An 8,335-nucleotide genomic window follows, 5' to 3' on the forward strand; every position below is an offset into this window, starting at 1 on the left:
ATGTGACTCTCTCCTAACAGAGTTCTAAATCCAAAAACGTAACAAGGTAGGTATATTTGTTTCCTAGGGTTTTCATAACAAATTAATGACAAACTCTGTGACTTAAAAACAATAGAAAATAATTCTCTCATAGTTCTGGAGGAGACCAGAAGTCCAAAGTCAAGGTGTAAGTCTCTCTGAAGTCTCTAAGAGAGAAAAATTTCTTGACTTTTCCAACTTCCAATGGTTTCAGGCATTCATTGGCTTATGACTGTATAACTCCAATCCCTGTCTCTGTTTTCCCATAGTCTTCTCATCTTCCTCTGTGTCTTTCTTCTGTGTGTCTCTTATAAGGTCACTTGTCATTGGGTTTAGAGTCCATGGTTTCTCTGGTGACTCAGACGATAAAGAATCTGCTGCAATGCAGGAGACCTGGGTTCAATCCCTGGGTTAGGAAGTTCCCCTGGAGAAGGGCATGGCAACTCACTCTAATATTCTTGCCTGGAGAATCCCCATGGACAGAGTAGCCTAATGGGCCACCATACATGGGGTCGCAGAGTTGGACACAACTGAGCAACTAAGCATAGCACAGGCAAGCTAATCTTAAAATCCTAACAATTACATCTGCAAAGACTATTTTTCCAAATAAGATCACATTCTCAGATTCTAGGGATTAGAATATGGCCACCATATCTTTGGACAGGGAAGCCTGGCATGCTGCTGTTCATGGGGTCACAAAGAGTCAGACACAACTGAGTGACTGAACAAGAACAAAATATCTTTGGAGGATAATGCCATTCAACCTACCAAAGTCCACTGTCTAGCCCCCCAAAGTTCACAACTGTCTCATGTGTAAAGTATATTCTCATTATCCCAACATCCTCCAAAATCTTAACTCATTACAGCATCAACTCTCAAATCTAAAATTTCATCAAAATATCGTCAGCTCAAAAGTCCCAAAACTTATCATTTATGTCAGGTATGGGTTAGAGTCTGAGCCTGATCCATCCTGGAACAAAAGTTTCTATTTTGTGGACATCTAAAACAAGGAAACAAGTTACTTGCTTCCAAAATACAATGGTGTGATAGGCATAGATATTAGATATAGACAGGATAGATACTCCTATTCCAAAAGGGAGAAATTGGAAGTAATATAGGGGTCACCAGTTTCAGGTAAGTTAGAAATACATAAAGGAAAATTCCATTAAGTTTCAACGTCTATGAGTAATACTCTGTGTTTTAATGCTCTGCCTCTGAGACTCCATAGGTCTCTTACAACCTTCAGTGGCTGCATCCTTGGAGTCATTGTTACTTTTTCTTGAAGGGTAGCATACGTTTGCTGTAGCAGTGTCCTGCTTGAGTAATTTGGAAGCCCAACAGCTTTCTCATTTTGTCCCGCTGCTACCCCTTTCAGTCCAAGCAGGCAGTGTTTCTGCTGATATAACATTCTCAAAAACCTTGTGGGTCTCCCTTATGTCACAAGGGTCCATACCATTAGACAAAAGAATCCCCCAGAAATATTTCCAGAATAACTCTGTCTCTATTCCTGCCTTCTCCTAAGACAATTGAGTGGATTCATGAGTCACATGCCTAACTGATCCAGCAAATGTTATCCAGCTATACACTTGGCCTTCTCTCCAGAACACACTTCCCTAGTCAGTCTCCTAGTATTAACATCCTTTGAAATATAGATTGGCCAATAAGCTCCCAAATCATCAAGCACCGCTTCTTTTTTTGCTTAACAATTCCTTTTTCAATTTATCTCTTTCCTCCTGCATTTTACTAAGCAAAAAAAAAAAAAGAAAGAAAGAAAGAAAAAGAAAACAGATTGCCCTTTTAATACTTTGCTTGGAAATCTCTTCAGTAACATATCCAATTTCATCATTTACAATTTCTTCTCTCTCCACAATTGTAGAACACAATGAAGCCAAGTTTTCTGCCACTATAACAATTTTTCCAGTTATACTTAAAATTCCTTCATCTTCCAATAAACTGTTCCTCTTTCCCTTCTGCATCCTTACTAGAATTGCCTTTAACATTCATGTTCCTCCCAACAGCCTTTTCAAGGCAAACTTTTTGTGCTCAAATTTCTTCCAACCTCTACCCCTTACTCTATTGTTATATAAATGAGTCAAAGTTAGCCTCTGTATATTGGCCTCTAGGATATTTACATCAAATCTCTACCATCAACTTCATCAGTGTCAAACTCAAATTTTCACACCCCCAGTTGTTTTAAACACACCCCAAACAAATGGATTTTTAGCCATGTAAAGTCCATCTGCTTTGCATGCCCCATAAACCTACACACAACATCTGCTAGCGATAGTTAAGACAAACTCAAGAGCTGTAAAGACCCTAAACTACTGCTACCCTTCAAAACACAGAGACTCCCTGTTGGGCTAAAGAGCAACATCACCTCTCACACCTTTCTCTCAGAATTCCCTTGTCTTGCTACCTTTCTTGGTGGTAAAACAATTACCACCAGAGGGACAACTGTCCCTCTGGACAATTTCCTGGTGTGAGAGATTCCACCTAACATGCAAATCCATCAAAGTGTTACCCAAATAAAGCCTGTTTGTGGAACTACCACCTCATGATCATATTTTTCCCCAAGATCAGCCTCTAAATATCTCAAACCCCTAGAGTATTGATAAGGCTAAGATAGCCATTTTCACATCTTTTGTTATATGTTACAGCAACACTCCACCTCTCAGGACTATAGTTCTGTCTTTTGGAGAATGTAACATAAATAAAAACAGCAGTTCATATAACCTTGTAGGGGGCTTTCCTGGTGGATCAGTGGTGAAGAATCTGCCTGCCAAAGTAGGAGACTTGGGTTCGATCGCTGGGTCAGAAAGATTTCCTGGAAAAGAAAATGGCAACCCACTCTAGTATTATTGCCTGGGAAATCCCATGGACAGAGGAGCCTGGTGGACTATAGTCCAAGGGGTCACAAAAGAGTGGGACTCGACTTAGTGACTAAACAACAACAACATTTTCAGATTAGCTTTTTTCACTCAGTGTAATGCCTTTGGGTATCATCCAAGTTTTTCTATATATCAAGAGTTCATTCCTTTTTCTCCAAGTACTTTCCATTGTATGTATATATGAAAGTGGTTTATTCATTCACCCACTGAAAGACATTTTGGGTTTTTTTTCCATATTGTGAATACAGCTGTTATCAATGTTAGTGAATAAGATTTTGTAAATATCAGTTTAATTTCTTTAGGATAAACACTCAAACAATGAGATTTCTGGGTCACATAAGTATTTTAACTCTATTTTTAGAAGAACTATCAAACTTTTCAGAGTGACAGGAAGATTTCAGGTTCCCATAGTATTTTAGAGTTCTATTTCCTCTGTATCTTTGTTAGTTACTAAGGACTAAATGTCTGTGTTCCTTCCATAATTCATATGCTGATGCTGTAATCCCCAGTGTGAAGGTGTTTGGAGGTAGAGACTCTGGGAAGTAATCAGGTCATGAGCCTGTGTGTGCAATTGCTTAGTCCTGTCTGAGTCTTTGCAACCCCATGGACTGTAGCCAATCAGGCTCCTCTGTCCATGGGATTTCCCAGGCAAGAACAGTGAAGTGGGTTGCCATTTCCTCCTCCACAGCTCTTTCTGACCTAGGGATCAAAATCATGTCTCCTGTGTCTCCTGCATTGGTGGGCAGATTCTGTACCACTGAGCCACCAGAAAAGCCCCAGGTCATGAGAGTAGAGCCCTTGTGAATGGGATTAGTGCCCACATAAGAAAAGACTGGATAAAAATGATCTCTCCTTCTACTACATGAGAATACAGCAAGAAAGTAGTATTTGCAAAACAGGAAAAGGGTTTTCATCAGAACCCAGCCATGTGAGGATCCTGATTTTGGATTTTCAGTCCCCAGAACTGTGAGAAATTCCTGTTGTCTAAGCTACCAGGCCTAGTGTATTCTGGTAACAGCAGCCCAAGCAGACTAATGCACTTATACTTGGTATTAGCAATATTCTTTTAAACCATTCAAATATTGAAAATCACTGTAGTTTTATTTTCATATCTGTAGTATCTAAAGATGTTGAACATCATTTCATGTCTTAATTTGATCGATACATTCTGATGGGTGAGTATCTGTTTAAACCCTTTACCCATATTTTAATTGAGCTCTTTATTTTCTTATGTTTGAGTTTCAAGGGTTCTTTTTCTATTTTGGATACAAGTCTTTTGTTAGATATATGATTTACAAATGTGTTCTCCTGGCCTGAGCTTGTTTATCCATTCTCTTAACAGAGGCTTTCAGAGAGAAGTTTTAAATTTTTATTAAGTCCAAGTTATATTTTTCCTTTTTTCAGTCATGCTTTTGATATCCCCAAGTCATAAAGTTTGCCTAACCCCAAGTCATAAAGACTTACTTCTGTTTTCTTCTAAAAGTTCTATAAGATTTAGGTTTTAGATTTAGATCTATGATATATTTATTGTGTATTAATATTGATGTAATAAGTGTGAGATTTTATTATTTGCTTCTGCTTTGGCATATGGATGTCCAATTGTTGCAATAACATCTATTGAAAAATCTATTCATTTTTCCATTTAATTATTTTTGCACCTTTGCCAAAAAATCTAAAATAAAAGCTGTATTTGTATCTCTTTTTTATTATTTATTTCCTATATTGAGTATTGCAAACCATGAGTGAGATATATATTTCCATCATTTAAATGTTCTTTAATTTCTTTAGTAAGCACTTTTTAGTTTGCAGCATATAGATCCTACACAATTTAGTTAGACTCATAGGTATTTCCCTCTTTTATCAGGAGCTTTAGTAATACAGAAAATATTTGGTATCTAATTATTCATTGTTAGTATATATACTGATTGAGTTGTATGAGCTATTTGTATATTTTTGGATATGAATCCCTTATTGGTCTCATAATTTGCAAATATTTTCTCCCACTTCATAGGTTGTCTTTTCGTTCTGTTGATGATTTCCTTTGCTGTACAAAAGCTTTTAAGTTTGATTAGGCCTCATTGGCTTTTATTTCTTTTGCCTTGGGAAACTGATCTAAGAAAATACTACTACAATTTACGTCAGAAAGTGTTTTGCCCGTGTCCTTTTCTAGAAGTTTTATGGTATCATGTCTTACATTTAGGTCTTCAAACCATTTTGAATTTACTTTTGTATATGGTATGAGGGAGTGTTCTAATGTCATTAATTTACATGTAGCTGTTCAGTGTTTCCAACACTGCTTGCTGAAAAGACTTGTTTTTTCTCCATTGTATATTCTTGCCTCCTTTGTATATTCTTGCCTCCTTTGTCATAAATTAATCGACAGTGTGTGAGTTTATTTTGGGGCTCTCTATTCTGTTCTATTGATCTCTATGTCTGCATTTAAACACTTCTGAGTATTCATTTTGATTCATTGTTTAGTTGTATATAGTACTTCCAAATTATTCATCTTTGCATCTCACTCTTCATATTCTATATTTCTATAATGTTTCTCTCCATTTAAACAGTGACTTTTAATTTTGTATCAGGCCTCACAAATTTTTAAACTCAGTGCCTAGGAAATTAAAAAATGTGGCTTTTTATTGTACTAATGTGTAGTGTGAACACTCAAGATTCTGATCTAGTTCTAGATTTATAGAGATTTATCAAGATTCAAGCTATAATTTTATATAAAATTAGAAAAAAGAACATGTTTCTTTACCACTGTTTTTCATCATTTTGCCTATGGGTTAGTTCAGGTATAGGAGGAGAGGATAGGGCTGGCAAAATCAGGAAGAGGAAAAGTTACTTCAATCTGAAGTCCACACAGACTTTGAACTCAAGAAAATGTGTTAGTAGGATTTGCTGTTGCTGCGGGGTTGATTTGTTATGAAGTAGTCACTTTTTGCTGAATCTTGGCTGACTTTCTTGAAAGCAACAGTCAGCAAGTGACTAACCAGGTCTAGCAAGACTGAGGCCGACACAGGAAACCACAAAATGATGAGAGACCTAGGGATGCCCAAAGGAAGTCAATAGGGTGTACTCTAAAATTCTTCCAGGTCTTGGCTTACACAGCCTGCCAAGACCTCTGGAAATCAGTGCTAGTAGGAACTTGCAGCCAAAGGGCTCTGAGAGATGACTCTTAAAAACTTGGATGGTTAGGTTTACTTAAAGCCTGTTAAGTTTTTACTTCCAGTTGGAATTGTGCTTCAAAGAGGTTTGCAGAGAGAGTTCTCAGACAAACTTTTTGATGAATAATAATAGTTACTTGCTGATTATTCTCCCCAAGATCTATTCTCCAGCCTTCTAAGCCTGACTTGAGGTCCTCAAAAGCTGACCCATGTAGATCCAGCCTCATGTTCCAGTACATTGCCAACTAGTTCCCAGTTGGGTCAGGCCAACAGAGGATATTAACATGAAATTGAAAGATGTGAGATGAGAAAGACTAGGGTGTTGCATCCCTTCTCTCTCCTTGCTATGTCATGACCTCTCTGGCAGTAGCTTGTACTCCTGAGCTCTCCTCCAAGGTTCCAGTCCTTACTGGGTTATAGAAACTCTAATTCCTCTCCTAAGAGCTTCTTGTGGTGCTGTTTCTGTGCATTTCATTTTCTCATTTGTTCCCACAGCTGTGCCCACCTCTTTTTAAGTAATCTTTTCCTTTGACCCACTTGGCTGAATTCTGATTTCTACTGGGTCCCTAACAATTACTACATTTTAAAACATGTCAATATTTCTAAGTCTTACCATAACCCTGCAAGGTTAATACATTATTAACCAATTTACAGATAAGGTGATGGTGGTGGTTTAGTCGCTTAGTCGTGTCCGATTCTTTGCGACCCCATGGATTACAGCCTGCCAGGCTCCTCTGTCCATGGGATTCTCCAGGCAAGAATACTGAAGTGGGTTACCATTTCCTCCTCCAGGGGATCTTCCAGACCCAGGAATCGAACCCAGGTCTCCTGCATTGCAAGCAGATTCTTTACCAACTGAGCTACAAGGGAAGCCATAGCTACAGATAAGGATATAGACTTAAACCAGAAAAAATATCCAAAGTCACACATCTAGTGAGTTAACAGAGTTGGGATTAAAACTCTAGTCCTTCTAACAGGAGTCATTTTCCTTGTTTCATTTAGGTTTGTAAACAAGTTAGTTCTATTTATATTTTTTCCCCCAAGACTAATTTTATTCAGATATAAGTCAGAGTTTATGTCTCTGTCTTATAAACATGTTGAGTAAGCTTGAGCCTTTATTTTGAAATAGAATTTGATGAAACTCACAAAGAAGTTGCTAAATTCAAGTACAGTATCCCTGACTGATAAGTTTTAATGACAATAATGAGAACAAAAGACTTTTATTTAAAATAATAAGTGTGATAATCTGCTCTTGCCTGATGCTAGCTAGCATTAAGTCTTCTTTGCCCTGAGCTTTTTGCCAGACGCCTTTGGTTGCAACTCACAACCACTCCCAATATCCTTATCTCTATCTTTTTACATTTTAAAGGTTGGTTCTCCCAGACTTTGCAAGTATCTGTGGCCAGGGAATAAATAAAAACCAAAAGTATTTCCTTCACATAAAAGGAAAGAACTACTTTTCTTTGCCCTTCCCTTTCTTAATGGTGTGATGCCTGGAATTATGGCAGTCATCTTGTGATCACGAGCCAGTATAAGAATGACCCAAATATTTCATATTTACACTAAAAAGAGTATTATAATTTTATACATAATATGTATACATATATTCAATAACAAGCTGTTATACTCAACTTAAATACTGAGTTCCACAAGCCCTAAAGCCTCTGAGTTTTGTTGTTGTTTTATTAAATATGGAAAGGACAAAAAGAATATCTATAAAATATGTGCCTGACATAAAAAAAAAAAACAAAAAAACAAAAAAAACAATATGCTGTCCACCTAGGTAACCACAACCCCAAAAAAACCCTCAGAAGAAACTTCTATCCTGCATTTTACATTTATCCATCCCTTGCTGTTTTAAAAATTCTCTTGCTTTCCCTTGTTCATCTCTATGCCCTTTGACAGGCTAGAAATTGAAACATTTCCCTTTTTTTCACTTAAGTTGTTAATATATGCAACACTTAGTCCCCAAACACACTTTACTTTTTCAAATGCAGTAAAGGTAGCCTGACAGACTCCCTTCCTCCTCAAATTACAAGGCAAAGACTGCGGTGGAACATTAAAAACAGGAAGGTGTTCCTTATATCGGTGACCAGAAAGCTTGAAGAGGGCAAGAGAAGTGCATCTTTTCAGAGCTAGTTAGGGACACAGAGGTACATACAGGGTGGGGCAGGGATAGGGGGAGAGAGAAAGAGAGAGGGTAGGAGAGAGAGAGTGGTCTTACAGGTAATGTGGGAGGGGGTTGATCTTCATGTATTTTTA

Source organism: Bubalus kerabau, chromosome 7 (genome assembly GCF_029407905.1).
Source record: "Bubalus kerabau isolate K-KA32 ecotype Philippines breed swamp buffalo chromosome 7, PCC_UOA_SB_1v2, whole genome shotgun sequence".
Taxonomy (NCBI): Eukaryota; Metazoa; Chordata; class Mammalia; order Artiodactyla; family Bovidae; genus Bubalus; species Bubalus kerabau.